Below are 18,649 nucleotides of genomic sequence, written 5' to 3' on the forward strand. Positions count from 1 at the left end.
CAAGGTTCCCGAAAATTGCCGTATTTATCTTTCTTCCTCACAGGAACATGCCGGTCCTGTATTCCTTTCAACTGCCACTTGAAAGCCTCCCACATGTCTGATGTTGATTTGCCCTCAAACATCCGCCCCCAATCTATGTTCTTCAGTTCCCGCCTAATATTGTTATAATTAGCCTTCCCCCAATTTAGCACATTCATCCTCGGTAGTAGATGGGGTTCTTCTAAAACTGGACCGCATTGTCATCCCGCATCGCATGCACCAATTTGTCCTGGAACAACTACACGAGGGCCACATTGGCGTGGAAAAGTGCCGCCGATGGGCCCAAGAGGCAGTGTACTGGCGCGGCATTAATGAGGACATAGCCAACACAGTGCTCAACTGCCCCACTTGTCAGCGCTTCCAGCCGGCCCAACCACGTGAGACCCTGCAGCCCCATGAGTTGGTCACGTCACCATGGACCAAGGTGGGCATCGACCTGTTCCACGCGCTGGGTAGAGACTATGTCCTAATCGTGAAAAGTTTGGTAACTTTTCAAATTACCCGGAGGTGGTACGGTTGCACGACATCACCTCGCCTGCCGTCATCCATGCGTGTAAAGAAACATTTGCTCGACACGGCATCCTGCTCACGGTTATGTCGGACAATGGCCCCTGCTTCGCCAGTCAGGAATGGTCCAACTTTGCCAGGCGGTACAATTTTGCCCATGTGACATCCAGTCCCCTGTACCCCCAATCCAACGGCAAAGCGGAGAAGGGAGTACATATAGCCTTTAGTCTCCGAGTCAACCGAAGGGAGGTTTGCAGCTCCACCGCTGAACGAATTCACGCCGACTTGAAAATGGGCAAGGAAAAGGTGCACATCTACATTGTTGTCATTGGACATGTCAACTCCGGTAAATCTACAACCACTGGCCATCTCATTTACAAATATGGTGGAATTGATAAGAGAACCATTGAGAAATTTGAAAAGGAAGCAGCAGAGATGGGCAAAGGATCCTTCAAATATGCCTGGGTCTTGGATAAGCTGAAGGCTGAACGTGAACGTGGTATTACCATAGACATCTCCCGCTGGAAATTTGAAACTTCAAAGTACGACATCACCATCATTGATGCCCCTGGACACAGGGACTTTATCAAGAATATGATTACTGGGACATCACAGGGTGACTGTGCTGTGCTGATTGTTGCTGCTGGTGTGGGTGAGTTAGAAGCTGGTATATCAAAGAATGGACAAACGAGAGAGCATGCTCCGCTGGCCTACACCCTGGGTGTGAAGCAGCTCATTATTGCTATCAACAAGATGGACTCTACTGAGCCACCATACAGCGCAAAACGATATGAGGAAATCACAAAGGAAGTCACCACATACATCAAGAAGATAGGCTACAATCCAAATTCTGTAGCTTTTGTCCCCATCTCTGGTTGGAATGGTGACAGTATGCTGGAAGCCAGTGCAAATATGCCCTGGTTCAAAGGTTGGGAAATTACTCGGAAAGAGGGCAAGGCCACTGGACACACTCTTTTGGAAGCCCTCGACCACATTCTACCTCCAGAACGCCCTGTAAGCAAACCACTTTGTCTCCCCTTGCAGGATGTCTACAAGATTGGTGGTATTGGTACAGTACCAGTGGGTCGTGTTGAGACCGGTATTATGAAACCTGGTATGTTGGTGCACTTTTCTCCTGCCAATCTTGTCACTGAAGTGAAATCTGTGGAAATGCATCATGAAGCCCTTTCGGAAGCCTTACCTGGTGACAATGTTGGTTTCAATGTGAAGAACGTTTCTGTTAAAGTTATCCGTCGGGGTAATGTTACTGGTGACAGCAAAGTAGACCCACCAATGGAAGCGTCTTTCTTTGTTGCACAGGTTATTATCCTGAACCACCCTCGACAAATTGCTGCTGGCTATTCCCCAGTACTTGATTGCCATACTGCCCACATTGCCTGTAAGTTTAGTCACTTAAAGGAGAAGATTAATTGTCGTTCTGGCAAGAAGTTGGAAGAAAGTCCAAAATTTGTTAAGTCTGGAGATGCAGCCCCGCTGTCCACTGGCCTGTCAACAGCCCAGTTACTCATGGGTCGTACCCTGAGGACGACGGTGCCGCCCATCAATGTCCCAGCCTTCGACCACGTTCCGGAACTTTGCCGGATGCAGCTGTCTCGTGCACAGCACAAGGCGGCTCATGACTCCCGTGCAGCTGATCTCCCTGCTCTGGTTCCAGATGACAACGTCTGCGTCCATCTTCCGGATGGGGGCTGGTCTGCGACTGCTGTTGTCCTTCGGCAGGTGGCCCCCCCGCTCGTTCCTGGTTCATCTACCGGATGGCTCCATTCTGCGCCGCAATCGACGCGCCCTTCATCTCGTTCCACGCTAGCCACATGATCCTCCACTGTCACCGTGCCCTCCTGCTGACCCTGCCACGGACTATGCAGAGCTCCCTGTCACTCTGCCTCCCCTTGACTATGACGCAGTCCAGCCCGCTCCTGAACTGGCGGCTCTCGACCCACCCTTGAGGCGGTCAACTAGAATTCGTCGCCCACCTCAGAGACTAAAGTTATGAACTTTGCGGACTTATAGACTCTCTGAATTGTTTTGTTCCTTTGGTTGATCATTTCCCTGGTTTGTATATAGTCTTGATCTCGTTATTCTTGTTGCATACTGCTTCTCTGCACCAGGCACCTTCCCATGTAAATAGCTTAGTTCTCATGTACGTAGTCCTGTAAATATATCTTCGCACCCCACACGTAGTTAGGAACATTCTCACCATACATTATTTATTGCCACACACATACGTTCTTTTATAAAAGGGGGGATGTCATAATATACACCAGTATATCATCGTGCAGATACACACGCACTGATGGACACACAGAAAGACCAATCAACACACACAACACCGCAGTCAATCACCAGTTAGAGCACACTCACTATAAAGACAGGGGGCATCAGAGTTCCCGCTCATTCGGGATGCAGCCTCCTACAAGGACAGAGCTTACAGCACAGGTCCTCACCATATGCTGAGTGCATAGACTGGATCAGACAGGCATAGGTCTTTAGTTTAATCTAACATCGTGTTAACCCACAGTGAAAGTATGTTCAACAGTTTCTAACTTAGTAAAATAGTGTTGCACTATTTTAAGTGTTGGTGACCTGTATGTGTTCCACGGATCCAGAACACCCAACACATCAATCTGTACATCTGTACATACATCTGCACAGGGACTGAAGCACAGATGTGACAGCTACAGCATCACTAGAGGGAGCATCTGAGGCGGGTAGAAAGGGTCGAGCCCAAGGCAGGATCCGCCTCTTTTAGAAGCACAGAGCTAGTGAGCAGCAGCACACAGGAAGAGCTTAGCATAGGCAATTTACCTTAGTTTCGCTGGTGATACCTCTTGACTGTTTTACATCGAGTTGAGCTCTGGAAGCAGAACGAACCCTTTGAACAAAGTGTTTGTGTTAACTGTAAGTCTACAGTCGTTATTCAGAATTAGAGAATAACATAGAGGCAATGCAGAGAAAGGCCATGAGATTTCTCCCTTGGCCTGAATTTTTGCTGAAAAAATACAAATGTACCTCCTTGTTTCTCATATCTCAGGCCCTCAACACGAGGCAGAATTTACAGCCAGCAGTTAAGAATAGTACAGGAAACAGATTTTTTAAATGATAAAAGGTAAACAGAGAATTTATTCAGTAAATTTTCTTCACGCAACCTGCTGACGCATAGGCAAGAGTATTACCACAAAGCCAATTAAGTTGACCCCATTACCAAAAGCAGTGGAAATTTACTTCAGTTGCACTGGTCTGACATTTTTTAGTATCCTACAACAATTCTATGACGTCTCAGGGAGAGGTTGCTAATTAACACCGAAATTGGGGACATATTCATGCAGAAACTCATGACTTTTTAAAACTGATTTTAGACTGCTCAAACTGATTTCTTGTAGGACGTACAGCTAGCTTACAGAGGAGACTTTCACCCTTGTAGTTTGGGTTATGCTTGAAATTAGGTCCCCGAGGAGAAAGGTCAGAATCTAATCCAGCGAGCTACCTTGTCCCCCTAATTATAGAAATCCTGAGTGTTAAAGAGACATTTTCCCCCTCAATTCTCTTGAAATGCACCATTCCCTGACCGAAAGAAAGAAGGAGTCCTGTTTCAAATATAGGAAAAGTACTTTCACTGACTCACCTACATATTTTATCTCATTTTGTAAGACACTGCACATCACTCAGTTTTTCAAAATACCAGTGTGATTTCTACCCAATTATGGTCTTGTCCAAAGCCCTCAGTAAAAAATCAAGTTGATATGTGGGGCTCGATTCTCCGATCCCCGACGCTGAAATCGCATTCGGCGATGGGGTGGAGAATCCCCGATGAATTGGGGCGCTGCCGTTCTTGTGATGCTCCTCCCCCTGAAAAGCGGCATACTCCCACGGCGTATCCACGGCCTCCGAACATTGGCTGAGGCCCGCCCCGCAATGCTCCGTCCCCGACCGGCTGAGTTTCCGACGGCGTGGATCTCTCATGGTCTGACCCGTCGGGAATTCAGCTTGGCGGCTGCGGACTCAATCCAGTACCACCACAGTCGGGGGACGGCCGATCCGCAGGCAAGGAGGCATTATTCGGGCCTGGGGCACTGTGGTGGATCGGTCCGGGGCGCGCGAGCCGGCCGAAGGGGGGGGAGTATTTCGCGGGCTGCAGGCCACCAATGTGCGCATGGGTGGCCACGGCCCAGGCAATTCTCCGGGCCTTTTCGGCAGCTAGAGCTGGGAGCTCTACGCTGTCTGGCTGCTAGCCCCCCCCCCCCCGGAGTAAAACATCACCTTTTTCACGCTGGCGTGGGGACTTAGTATCCAGAACAGAGAATCCAGCCCGTGGTTTCCACCTTCTTCTCTGTTCCGGCACCAATAAAGTAAATGGAAGTTGTATTTGGGGTCAGAAAGAGGAGGAACATGGCAGCTATTTATACTTATATTTATAGACTCTCTGAATCATGGGTCCAATTATTGGTATGGATAAGGTGTTTTTGTCTAGCACATAAAGACTACATGTCCTGGACACTTCTACTTGCTCAGAGTTTGTTGAAATGTGGGTTCTAAATCCAGGATCTGAATCCATCTTCGGATGTGGGTTGAAACTATTACCAATGATGAATCTCTAGACAATGAATAGGTTAAACACGCCATATCATTATTCCAAACACAACTGCAGTGCAAAAGTATTACTTTTGTATAACTTCTCATCCTTTGCCCAGCCTTGTTTCTACTTTTCCACCTGATGGTACATTATCTAGCTCTCCTTATCTTATTGCCAATATTCATTTTAACCCTCCTGAAAGTGAGACATCTAGCTAAGGGATAGTTTTATGAACAGTCACCCTCTCATTATCTTGCTCAAGTGGCCATAATTCACAAATGAGCTTTAGCAGCCAAAATGAATCCTATACCCACCTAACATAGAGATACACTCTCAGAAGAAATTGGTGCTTGGCAATTAGGAGTGATAATTTCAATCAATTTTACTTCCATGTGTCCAAAACAAGTTGCAGTTGGACTTTTTGTACCTGTAAAATTCAGCTCCTCAATGGTTAAAATCATTGAGCCTCCCAGGAAGACTGCTATCTCTCAACGAGAAAGCTAACTTTCTCCTCCATATCTGATCCTGTTGGACTTTAAAGAATGTTGCTGCTTCGCTCAGTTCTGTTCTGCTAACATGACTGATCTTGTCCATTGTGTGAAATCTCTGATTCCCATGGCACCCATCCTCATTGGCATGGTGGCACAGTAGTTAGCACTGCTGCCTCACAGCTCCAGGGACCCGGGTTCAATTCCGGCCTCGGGTGCCTGTCTGTGCGGAATTTGTACTTTCTCCCCGTGTCTGCGTGGGTTTCCTCCGGGTGCTCCGGTTTCCTCCCACAGTCCAAAGATGTGCAGGTTAGGTGGATTGGCCATGCTAAGTTGCCCCTTCGTGTCCAAAAGGTTGGGGCGGCATGGTGGCGCAGCGGTTAGTACTGCTGCCTATGGTGCTGAGGACACAGGTTTGATCCCGACCCTGGGTCATTGTCTGTGTGGAGTTTGCAGATTCTCCCTGTATCTGCATGGGTCTCATCCCTACAATGCAAAGATGAGCAGGATGAGTGGATTGACCATGCTATATTACTCCTTAATTGGAAAAAAATAATTGGGTATACTAAATTTATTTTTAAAAAGTGTCCAAAAGGTTGGTAGGGTTACTGGTTTACGGGGATAGGGCGGAGGCGTGGGCTCAAGTAGGGTGCTCTTTCCAAGAGCCAGTGCAACTCGATGGGCCGAATGGTTTCCTTCGGCACTGTAGGTATTCTATGATTCTATGAGCTTTGTAATGTTGATCTTTGTAGGGCGGCATGTGGCGCAGTGGTTTGCACTGGGACTGTGGTGCTGAGGACCCGTGTTCGAATCCGGGCCCTGGGCCACTGTCCGTGTGGAGTTTGCACATTCTCCCATGTCTGCGTGGGCTTCAACCCCACAACCCAAAAGATGTGCAAGGTAGGTGGATTGGCCACGCTAAATTGCCCCTTAATTGGAAAAGAAAGAAATAATTGGGTACTCATTGGGTACTCTAAATTTTTTTTTTTTAATGTTGATCTTTGAACTTTGGAAGTAGTAGTGCTGCAGTTGATTTCAGTGTTCCACATCAAACTGGCTGACAGGAAAAAGTAGGGCGACTGACCTCTGTGCAGAAATAGAGGGCGCGATTCTCCGATATGGAGGCCAAGTGTTCGCCCGGGCACAACCCGGGCACAACCTATTCTGGCCCCTTTAGGGGGCCAGCATGCCGCTGGAGCAGTTCACGCCGCTCCAGCGTCCTTACACGGTGCCAAATGGCCCATGCATGCGCAGTTGGGGCAGCCCAATCCTGCAGTTGGGCCACGCCATCCTGCGCATGCGCGGGGAACGTCTTACGCACGCCGGCCCCTCACCAACATGGGGCCAGTGTTCTGGGGCCACGCGCGGAAGGAGGTAGGCCAGGCCTTCCGCACAGGCCGCCCCCCAGCGTAGCCGCAGAGTACCCGCCGGCAGCGACCAGGGGTGGACGGCACCGGCGGGAATCTGTCGTGTCGTAGCGGCCGCTCAGCCCATCCGGGCCGGAGAATCGCCACTCGCCGGTTCTCCGAGCGGCCTGGTGCGAATCGCGCGCCACTGGTATTCCGGGGGGGTGGGAGAATCATGTGCGGGGGTCGGGGCGGCGTGGCGCGATTCGTGCGGTACCCCGGCGATTCTCCCACCCGGCGTGGGGAGGAGAATAGCGCCCACACTACCCAGAGAAACAAATAGCCTGCTGAAACTTGTGCACATTCACACACGATGAGTTGACACTTGTGTGAGATACAGTGAGACATGACTACTTCATGCATCCCTGCAGGAATCTGGGCAGAAAGTGGTACTGGTTTTTGCTTACAAGCTGCTTGAGTTCATTGAGCTGCAGTCAAGTGTTATTGGTGCTTTTAATCGGCTGTTCAGAAGGAAATCTCTTCCTCTCTTTCCAAATCTGCAGGGGACAAAAAAACTTCTTTTTTGGATTTAATTCGTCCACTATATGAGTGTTCCACCCATATCAACTGAAATATAAGAAGCTGATGACCAGAGGGATTTCTTTAATTATGTAACAATTTACTGATTGACTTGTGTGGTTTTGCCCATTGTCTCAACACTAAAAGAATGTGCACAAGGGAGTCGCTTCATGGCTGTTGTATTATTCTTTCAATTAATTCATCGTTGTTTCCAATCCCGCAGACCTCCACTCGTTGCCCAGTGAGTAGAGAATTTTAATGATGTAAAAGCTTATACTGCATTTAATGTTTAAGTATTATTACAAATTGACAAAATTCTGCGTAAGGTATGCTGGTAAAAGTATCATAACGTTTACAGGCACTAATAACTACTGACAAGCAGATATTGACATATGAAATAAAAGCTAAAAAGCTGCAGATGATGGAAGTCTAAAATAAAAACAGAAAATTCTGGAAATTCTCAGCACATCAGAAGATCTCTGTGGATAGAATAGACAAATTGCTGTTTCAGGTTCAGCTTCATTATCAGAATCTTGCAACTGTGTGCAAGTATAAGTAATATTGCAATCCCCAACATGTCAGTGGACTCATCTCGCTGTAATGAATATGTGGCGTGTTTCCAGCCATAAAAATGCCCAGGTCACCTGCATGGGTCAGTGGTGGTCGTCTGAGTGAGTGACTCACCTCCTGACTTCTCAAAGCCATTTCACTGCCAACAAGATTCAAGTCAGGAGTGTGGTGAAGTACCCTGTGCTGGATTCTCATCAGGGGTTCAGTGAGAAAATCATTCAAGGTAGGAAAGCAGCTGAAGGTCTTATTTTCTATGCACAAAGTCCAGAAGCACCATTTCCTCAACAGAGATTAAATCTTATCTCTTGCAGTGAAGAAAGTAAAATCCTTGTCATGGAGTGACAGGTTCACTTCATTTGGCCATGTAATAATATCTGGAAGTTATGCAAATCCCAAAAGCCTGAAGTACTGGTCAACAACTCTGAAAATTGACATTTCTGATCCACAACAAATGTTGACATCATGACGAAGCTCAAAAAGGATTCACAAATACTTTACCTTGTGACAGCCACCCCACCTCTATCTGTAAGAACAGCGCTGTCTGTTCACTGCCTATTTCATCGTACTGAATTTTAAAACAGTCTTGATTTATGTGGACGAGCTTTAATGCTGTTGGTAATTTGAACTGCTTCACCCCAGCACATTTTTTGGAGGTGCAGGCACCTTCTTAACAGCGAGCGCATGCATCTGAAGGACACAGTGACTGCTCGTGCAGCGTGGTATTACAGCTTTGATCCAAGCTACACCTGCTGGCTTCTCGATCATTATCCTGGGGCCATCAGTGCACACATCAACACATTTCTTCCAATTAATTCCATGACTCTCCATTAAGTTGTTGATGCAGTTGAATATTTGTTCGCCAGTGCTCTGCAGAGGGTCACATAGCAGCAGGTCCTCCTCATTGACGTCATCGAAGATGTAGCGTGCAATATTGTATCAGTAATATTGCAATCCCCAACATGTCAGTGGACTCATCCAGCTGCAATGAATATGCTACATAACATTTAAGACAAGAGAGTAGTTGACTCTCAATGTCATTAGCAAGAACATGAATTCAACAGACGACAGTATTGTTGGAGAGCTGCAGGGCCTCAATCTTTCTACCTGCTGCCTCATCTAACAAGCGCATTACAGTGGCTTTGGTGCAAGGCTCTATCAAGTTTTCGCTGATCATGTGGGATTCTGCAAGTATAATCTGGTAACTTACTCTGTAGGACACCTCTGTTTCATTCTCATTATTGTCTAGGCCCAAGCATCTTCAGCTACTTCATCAATGACCTTCCTTCCAACATAAGGTCAGATGTGGGGATGTTCACTCATAATTGCACAATGTTCAGCACCATTTGTGACTCCTCAGACACTGAAGCAGTCCACATGCAAAAGCAGCAAGACCTGGACAATATCCAGGTTTGGGCTGCCAAATGCTAAATAACATTCGCGCCACACAAGTGCCAGGCAATGACCATCTCCAATAAGAGAAAATCAAACCATCGCCCTTTAACATTCAATGGCATTACCACCACTAAATCCGCCACTATCAACATCCTGGGGGTTACCATTGATCAGAAACTGAACTGGACGAGCCATATAAATACTGTGGCTAGGTCAAAGGTTAGGAATCCTGCAGTGGACTTCCGGGTGCGGCGATGACCAGCTGAGTCGCACGTTTCGGCAGCTCCCGGTGAAACGGACTTTTGGGCTCTTGATAGGAGCCCCAACGGCAATTGTAACAGCTAAAAACACGGATGGAAAAAGGAGAGGAAAGTGGCCGGATTGCGGTGGATCCTCTAGAGCAGCGGCCAGGAAGGCAGGCACAAAGCAAGATGGCGTCGGAAGGAGGCAGTTTAATATGGGGCCCTGACCAACAAGAGTTCCTGCGGCGTTGCGTGGAAGAACTTAAAAAGGAGATGAAGAAGGAGCTGTTGGCCCCGATATTACAGGCGATTGAAGGGCTAAAGGAGGAGCAAAAGACCCAGGAGCAGGAGCTTCGGGTCGTGAAGGCAAAGGCTGCTGAGAATGAGGATGACATACAGGGCCTGGTGGTGAAGACAGAGATGCACGAGGCACAACACAAAAGGTGTGTGGAAAGGCTGGAGGTGCTGGAGAATTATGCGAGGAGGAAGAATTTAAGGATTCTTGGTCTTCCCGAAGGTGTAGAAGGGGCGGACGTCGGGGCATATGTGAGCACAATGCTGCACTCGTTAATGGGATCAGCGGCCCCGACGGGCCCGTTGGAGGTGGAGGGAGCCTATCGAGTTATGGCGCGAAGACCGAGGGCTGGAGAAATTCCTCGAGCCATAGTGGTGAGATTTCTCCGAGAGAAGGACAGAGAGATGGTCCTCAGATGGGCAAAGAAAACTCGGAGCAGTAGGTGGGAGAACGTGGTGATCCGCGTATATCAAGATTGGAGTGCGGAGGTGGCGAGAAGGAGGGCAAGCTTTAATCGGGCCAAGGCGGTGCTGCACAAAAGGAAGGTTAAATTTGGAATGCTGCAGCCGGCAAGACTGTGGGTCACACATCAAGGGAAACACCACTACTTTGAAACGGCAGAAGAGGCGTGGACATTTATTGTCGAGGAGAAACTGGAATAAGCGGGCTAGAAAAAGAACGTTTGGGACAAAGTGGTGGGGCGAATATGTGGGGTGAAGAGGGGGAAAAGGGGGAAGAGATGATTTCCCAAGTTGTTAATCCTGCGACCCTGTAACTTTTCTCTCTTCCCCATGTCGTGGGGGAGGGGGGGAGGGAGGATGAGGAGCTGGGGGCGCCAGCCATTGGGGGCGGGGCCAAATGGGAAGCGCGGGCTTTGTTCCCGCGCTATGGTAATCATGGCGGGAACAGGGAAGCAGGAAGGAGGGGGCCTCGCACAGTGGGAGCCGAGGTCACGGGGGAAGCCGAGGTCGGCTAGAGTTTGCTGACTTCTGGGAGCAACATGGGGGGTGAAATTACGCTAGTGAGGGATCTAGCGGGGGGGGGTGGTTAACTGGGTTGCTGCTGCTGGGGAGAAGGGGGAGCTGGTATGGGGTGGGGTGGTCGGGGCGGGAGGGCGCCGTTGGGGGGAGATACGGCTACGTGGGAACCGGGTGAGGAGCTGGATTGAAAAAGGAGATGGCTAGTCGACAAGGGGGGGGGGGCGGTAAAGAGCCCCCCAACCCGGCTGATCACGTGGAATGTGAGAGGGCTGAATGGGCCGATAAAGAGGGCACGGGTGCTCGCACACCTAAAGAAACTTAAGGCAGATGTGGTTATGCTGCAGGAGACGCATCTGAAACTGATAGACCAGGTCAGACTACGCAAAGGATGGGTGGGGCAGGTGTTTCATTCGGGGCTAGACGCAAAAAACAGGGGAGTGGCTATACTAGTGGGAAGCGGGTAATGTTTGAGGCAAAGACCATAGTGGCGGATAGTGGGGGCAGATACGTGATGGTGAGTGGCAAATTGCAAGGGGAGGCGGTGGTCTTAGTGAACGTATATGCCCCGAACTGGGATGATGCCAACTTTATGAGGCGTATGTTAGGACGTATCCCGGACCTAGAGGTGGGGAAGTTGGTAATGGGTGGAGATTTTAATACGGTGTTGGAACCAGGGCTGGACAGATCGAGGTCCAGGACCGGAAGGAGGCCGGCTGCAGCTAGGGTGCTTAAGGACTTTATGGAGCAGATGGGGGGAGTAGACCCCTGGAGATTTAGTAGACCTAGGAGTAAGGAGTTTTCGTTTTTCTCCTATGTCCACAAAGTTTATTCACGGATAGACTTTTTTATTTTGGGAAGGGCACTGATCCCGAAGGTGACGGGGAGTACACGGCTATAGCTATTTCAGATCACGCTCCACATTGGGTGGACCTGGAGATAGGGGAGGAAAAAGAACAGCGTCCACCCTGGAGAATGGACATGGGATTATTGGCAGATGAGGGGGTGTGTTTAAGGGTGAGGGGGTGTATTGAAAGGTACTTGGAACTCAATGATAATGGGGAGGTTCAGGTGGGAGTGGTCTGGGAGGCGCTGAAGGCAGTGGTTAGAGGGGAGCTGATATCTATTAGGGCACATAAAGGAAAGCAGGAGGGTAGGGAAAGGGAGCGGTTGTTGAAAGAACTTCTGAGGGTGGACAGACAATATGTGGAGGCACCGGAGGAGGGACTGTACAGGGAAAGGCAAAGGCTACATGTAGAATTTGACTTGTTGACTACGGGTAATGCAGAGGCACAATGGAGGAAGGCACAGGGTGTACAGTACGAATATGGGGAGAAGGCGAGCAGGTTGCTGGCCCACCAACTGAGGAAAAGGGGAGCAGCGAGGGAGATAGGGGGGGTGAGAGATGAGGAGGGAGAGATGGAGCGGGGAGCGGAGAGAGTGAATGGAGTGTTCAAGGCATTTTATGAAAGATTATATGAAGCTCAGCCCCTGGATGGGAAGGAGAGAATGATGTGCTTTCTGGATCAGCTGGAATTTCCTAAGGTGGAGGAGCAGGAGAGGGCGGGACTGGGAGCACAGATTGAGACGGAGGAAGTAGTGAAAGGGATTGGGAGCATGCAGGCGGGGAAGGCCCCGGGACCAGACGGATTCCCAGTTGAATTCTATAAGAAATATATGGACTTGCTGGCCCCGCTACTGATGAGAACCTTTAATGAGGCGAGGGAAAGGGGGCAGCTGCCCCCGACTATGTCAGAGGCAACGATATCGCTCCTCCTAAAGAAAGAAAAAGACCCGCTGCAATGCGGGTCCTATAGGCCTATTTCCCTCCTGAATGTGGACGCTGAGATTCTGGCCAAGGTAATGGCAACGAGGATAGAGGATTGTGTCCCGGGGGTGGTTCATGAGGACCAAACTGGGTTTGTGAAGGGGAGACAGCTGAATACAAATATACAGAGGCTGCTAGGGGTAATGATGATGCCCCCACCAGAGGGGGAAGCGGAGATAGTGGTGGCGATGGATGCCGAGAAAGCATTTGATAGAGTGGAGTGGGATTATTTGTGGGAGGTGCTGAGGAGATTTGGCTTTGGAGATGGGTATATCAGATGGGTAAAGTTGCTGTATAGGGCCCCGATGGCGAGCGTGGTCACGAATGGACAGGGGTCTGATTATTTTCGGCTCCATAGAGGGACGAGGCAGGGGTGTCCTCTGTCCCCGTTATTGTTTGCACTGGTGATTGAGCCCCTGGCCATAGCATTGAGGGGTTCCAGAAAGTGGAGGGGAGTTCTCAGGGGAGGAGAAGAACACCGGGTATCTCTGTATGCGGATGATTTGTTGCTATATGTGGCGGACCCGGCGGAGGGGATGCCAGAGATAATGCGAATACTTGGGGAGTTTGGGGATTTTTCAGGGTATAAATTGAACATGGGGAAAAGTGAGTTGTTTGTGGTGCATCCAGGGGAGCAGAGCAGAGAAATGGAGGATTTACCGTTCAGGAAGGTAACAAGGGACTTTCGGTACTTGGGGATCCAGATAGCCAAGAATTGGGGTACATTACATAGGCTTAATTTAACGCGGTTGGTGGAACAGATGGAGGAGGACTTTAAGAGATGGGACATGGTGTCCCTGTCACTGGCAGGTAGGGTGCAGGCGGTTAAAATGGTGGTCCTCCCGAAGATTCCTTTTTGTGTTTCAGTGCCTCCCGGTGGTGGTCACGAAGGCTTTTTTCAAAAGAATCGAGAAGAGTATTATGAGTTTTGTGTGGGCCGGGAAGACCCCGAGAGTGAGGAGGGGATTTTTGCAGCGTAGTAGGGACAGGGGGCGGCTGGCACTACCGAGCCTAAGTGAGTACTACTGGGCCGCCAATATCTCAATGGTGTGTAAGTGGATGGGAGAAGAGGAGGGAGCGGCGTGGAAGAGATTGGAGAGGGCGTCCTGCAGGGGGACTAGCCTACAAGCTATGGTGACGGCACCATTGCCGTTCTCACCGAAGAAATACACCACAAGCCCGGTGGTGGTGGCTACATTGAAAATTTGGGGGCAGTGGAGACGGCATAGGGGAAAGACGGGAGCCTCGGTGCGGTCCCCGATAAGAAATAACCATAGGTTTGTTCCGGGGAGAATGGATGGGGGATTTGGAGCATGGCAAAGAGCAGGGGTAGCACAATTGAGAGATCTGTTCGTAGATGGGACGTTTGCGAGTCTGGGAGCGCTGACGGAAAAATATGGGTTGCCCCAAGGGAATGCATTTCGGTATATGCAACTGAGGGCAGCTCCCGACGCAGGAGGTGCAGGATAGAGTGATCTCAGAGACGTGGGTGGGGGATTGTAAGGTGTCGGACATATATAGGGAAATGAGGGACGAGGGGGAGATCATGGTAGATGAGCTGAAAGGGAAATGGGAAGAAGAGCTGGGGGAGGAGATTGAGGAGGGGCTGTGGGCTAATGCCCTACGTAGGGTAAACTCATCGTCCTCGTGTGCCAGGCTAAGCCTGATACAATTTAAGGTGTTACACAGGGCGCATATGACTGGAGCACGGCTCAGTAAATTTTTTGGGGTAGAGGATAAGTGTGCGAGATGCTCGAGAAGCCCAGCGAATCACACCCACATGTTCTGGTCATGCCCGGCACTACAGGGGTTTTGGGTGGGGGTGGCAAAGGTGCTTTCGCAGGTGGTGGGGGTCCAGGTCGAACCAAGCTGGGGGTTGGCTATATTTGGGGTTGCAGAAGAGCCGGGAGTGCAGGAGGCGAGAGAGGCTGATGTTTTGGCCTTTGCGTCCCTAGTAGCCCGGCGCAGGATATTGTTAATGTGGAAGGAAGCCAAACCCCCGGGTGTGGAGACCTGGATAAACGACATGGCAGGGTTTATAAAGTTAGAACGGATTAAGTTCGTACTAAGGGGTTCGGCTCAAGGGTTCACCAGGCGGTGGCAACCGTTCGTCGACTACCTCACAGAAAGATAGAGGGAATGGAAAAGAAGAAGACAACAGCAGCAACCCAGGGGGGGAGAGGGGGAGAGGGGGAGGGGGGGGAGGGGGAGGGGGGGGGGAGGGGGAGGGGGGGAGGAATCGGGCGGACTCTCAGAGATGTTATTGTATATGTATAGGCACTTGTTTTAGGTAATGTATATTGGACTGTTGGATTGTATCTTTGGAGAGTATTTATTGTTGACAAGGCAGTTGCCATTTGGTTTGGTTTTTGTTTCTGTTCATATATTATTTATTTATTTGTTTAAAACTGGCCACTGTTATTTATATTGCTTTATATTTGTTTAAAAGAAACACTACGTACTGTTATGTTTGGCCAAAAAATCTTGAATAAAATATATTTTTTAAAAAAAGGAATCCTGCAGTGCGGCAGCACGGTGGCGCAGTGGTTAGCATTGCTGCCTCACGGCGCCGAGGTCTCAGGTTCGATCCCGGCTCTGGGTCACTGCCCGTGTGGAGTTTGCACATTCTCCCCGTGTTTGCGTGGGTTTCGCCCCCACAACCCAAAGATGTACAGGTCAGGTGGATTGGCCACGCTAAATTGCCCCTTAATTGGAAATAATGAATGGGGTACTCTTTTAAAAAAAAAAAAAAAAAAAAATTTAATTAAAAAAAAGAAATAAAAAGGAATCCTGCAGTGAGTACCTCACCTCCTGATTCCCCAAAGACTGTCCATTACCTACAAGAAACGAGTCAGGAGTGTAATGGAATACTCTCCACTTGCCTGGATGAGTGCAGCTCCAACAACACTCAAGAAGCTCAACACCATTCAGGACAAAGCTGCCTGCTTGATTGGCACCCCTGTTACAAATATTGACTTCCTCCTTCGACGCACAGTAACAGCAATGCGTATCATCTACAAGATGCACTGCAGCAACTCAGCAAAGCTCCTTAGACTGCACCATCCAAACCTATGACCAATACCATCTAGAAGGACAAAGGCAGCAGATACATGGGAACACTACCACCCGGAGGTTCCCCTCCAAGTCACTCACCACCCTGAATTAGAAATATATCATCGTTCCTTCACTGTCACTGGGTCAAAATCCTGGAACTCCCTCGCTAATAGCACAGTGGGTGTACCTACACCTCAGGGACTGCAGCGGTTCCAGAAGGAAACTTACCACCACCTTCTCATGGGCAGTTAGGGACGGGCAACAAATGCTGGCCTAACCAGCGAAGCCCACAACCTGTAACAATGATTTAAAAAAAAAAAGTCTTGGCAGATCTTAACACCATGGATTTACTGCTCATAAATAAATTCAGTTTTCTCCTAAAGAAACTTATGTCCTTATTCTTATATTGAGGATGATTTATTTCCAAATGTTTTTGGAGTTTAGCTGGTACCACTGAACTGTTGGATAATATTTTGCAGCACACAACACACTGTGATTCAGGTATATATTTGTCTCCAGCGTGCATGGATCCCAGGAACAAATAGCTCTGATAGAACCTACGCTTCTTATTTCCTGCCGTCCCTTCAGTTAATGTGGGCAGTGAGTAGTTTACCCTGGAGTGTTCTCCAGTGATTGCCTGAGGTGGTCTATCTTCATCACTTGCTTTCCGCTTCTTTGAGTTGCCCTCCTTTAACTACCGATCCATTTCTGAATTGCGCACTTAGATTATCACTAGTGAGTAATGAGATACTATTACACATAGTTAGGCACTCAGAGCCTGTGACCTCTGGAATTAGGAAGAGGCACACAGACACAAATATATAGGCTCCTCGCATTAACCGCCGTGGCTAAATCCCCCTCCCAGTCCCCTCAAATGAAGCATGCTGGCCAAGCCCCTTAACAGTAACCCCTCTACTCTGATATAGCACCCACCTAAGCTGCCTCCTTGGTCCTCGTCACTCCTCTGGTCCTCACCTCACTGTTGCTGCCTCTTTGCTGCTTCAACGCCTCCTCGCCGTCTCTTTGCCTCCAAGCCGCCACCTGGGCTCTTCATCTCCTCCTCGCTGCATCGCCAATGCCTGTGGGCCTTGTCACTGCCTGAGGGTTTCCCCCGCTGCCTGAAGAACATGCCGCCGCATCTCCTCACTGCTGCTGCCACTGCTGCCTGTCCTAGTCACTGCCACCTCTCCTAGTCACTGCTGCCGCCTCCATCTCTCTTCCTCTTCTCGCTGCCACTTTCCCACTTCTGGCCAACTGGATTCCTGCCTTCTCCCACCTCACCTTCAATCTTTGCTGTTGGCTGTGGGCCTTTATGCCCAGAAACAGCAAGATCAAATAAAGCAAATGGGCCAATCGGAGAAAGGCCTTTCGGAGCACTAATCAGCCTATGAGCATCCTGTGCTTCAAATGGCCTTGCTCTGATAGACCCATTTGATTTCTCAAATTATTTTAAAACTTTGCATGTTCAAACCAGCATTTGCGGGTTCTATGGCGGCTGCCATCTTCATAGACCACCCTGGAGACACTTCACAGATACGTGGACCAGTTTGCGAACCCTTGCAATAGGCTAAAATCGTCCTGGCATACTGTGGCTGCAGTGTACACTACCTGCAGGATGCACTGCAGCAAGGCTCTAAGGCTTCTTCAACAAAATCTCTCATACTAAAGACTTCCCCACCCAGAAGGCCAAGGACAGCAGATGTTTAGAAACACCAAGTTCCCTTCTAAGTGAAAATCCTGGACCTTCCCATTGAACAGCCCAATGGCAATAGCTTACTCCATGTAGACTACAGTGGTTCAAAAGAAGACCCATACCCACCTTCTCAAGTGGATGTAGAACAGCTGTCAAAGTGGCTCTTTGGCTACAGCTGATTGGTATAGCAGTCAGCTTCCAGGTATGTGGTGGAAAGGGAATTACTGAAGGGTCCAGTGGGAAAGAAAGGGATCTCCAAGGCAGGGGAGGCTGCAATTATCTTTGTGATGCCCGTAGAAGCAAATACCTAGAAGGCGTCTCCATCCTTCCCACCAGCTGCTGATCCGCTTCAGACTGGTTGGAATGCTGTTGCAACTTCGCTGATAAACCCTGGTTAAAATGCGATCGCGGACTTACCGACCTAGTAGAACACTGATTTGCATAAATCTTTGAGGATTAAGGCTGCCTAAGGCATGTATCTCATCCGTCTTCAGTAACCTTCAGGTTATTATCAGAGTTGGAATTAAAGAGTCAAGTTCCAATCAGGAAATTAACATGCCAAACAGGCACATGAGTAGACCAGTCAAGTCTCTCTGACCACTCAGTTGCCATTCCCATGGCTTCAAGTTCACGTTTAAACAGGCAGTTGCAATGTCAGCCAAAAAGGGATTTACTCTTATCCACTTGCATTGAAATCATTTTCAAAGCTGCCAGCTATAGAGCCTTGTGCATCTTGGGCAGAAATGGAATGATGAACTTAAAAGAAGATTCTCTGTCGATGCTGTCAATTGATATTAGTGATAGCAAGGAGAAAATCTGCAAACCAAATTCAGATTAAAAGGGAGTTCTGTCAGTACTACCCTGTTATCTCATAACTATTCTGGCACACACTGTCAGATCAGACAACCAAAAGCTCTTTTATCACAATACTCTAGGCTTAAACAAAGAACTTATCACAATTGGCAATCATAGATCTGTTATAACAGTCAAAGAGGTTGTAATTTTATAAAATCGTAAATATTGCTCTCATATATTGGTACTGGTTACC

At 48.9% G+C, this 18,649-nt stretch overlaps 1 protein-coding gene and 1 pseudogene across 4 annotated transcripts in view; both read left to right on the forward strand.

Moving 5' to 3' along the window:
- LOC140418151 (zinc finger MYM-type protein 4-like) overlaps positions 1-18,649 on the forward strand; it is a 397,827-nt gene that overhangs the window by 145,008 nt on the left and 234,170 nt on the right. The window lies entirely within an intron of this gene.
- Positions 769-7,983, forward strand: LOC140429111 (elongation factor 1-alpha 1 pseudogene; annotated as a pseudogene).

The sequence above is a fragment of the Scyliorhinus torazame genome, chromosome 1 (assembly GCF_047496885.1).
Source record: "Scyliorhinus torazame isolate Kashiwa2021f chromosome 1, sScyTor2.1, whole genome shotgun sequence".
In the NCBI taxonomy this organism is placed as follows: Eukaryota; Metazoa; Chordata; class Chondrichthyes; order Carcharhiniformes; family Scyliorhinidae; genus Scyliorhinus; species Scyliorhinus torazame.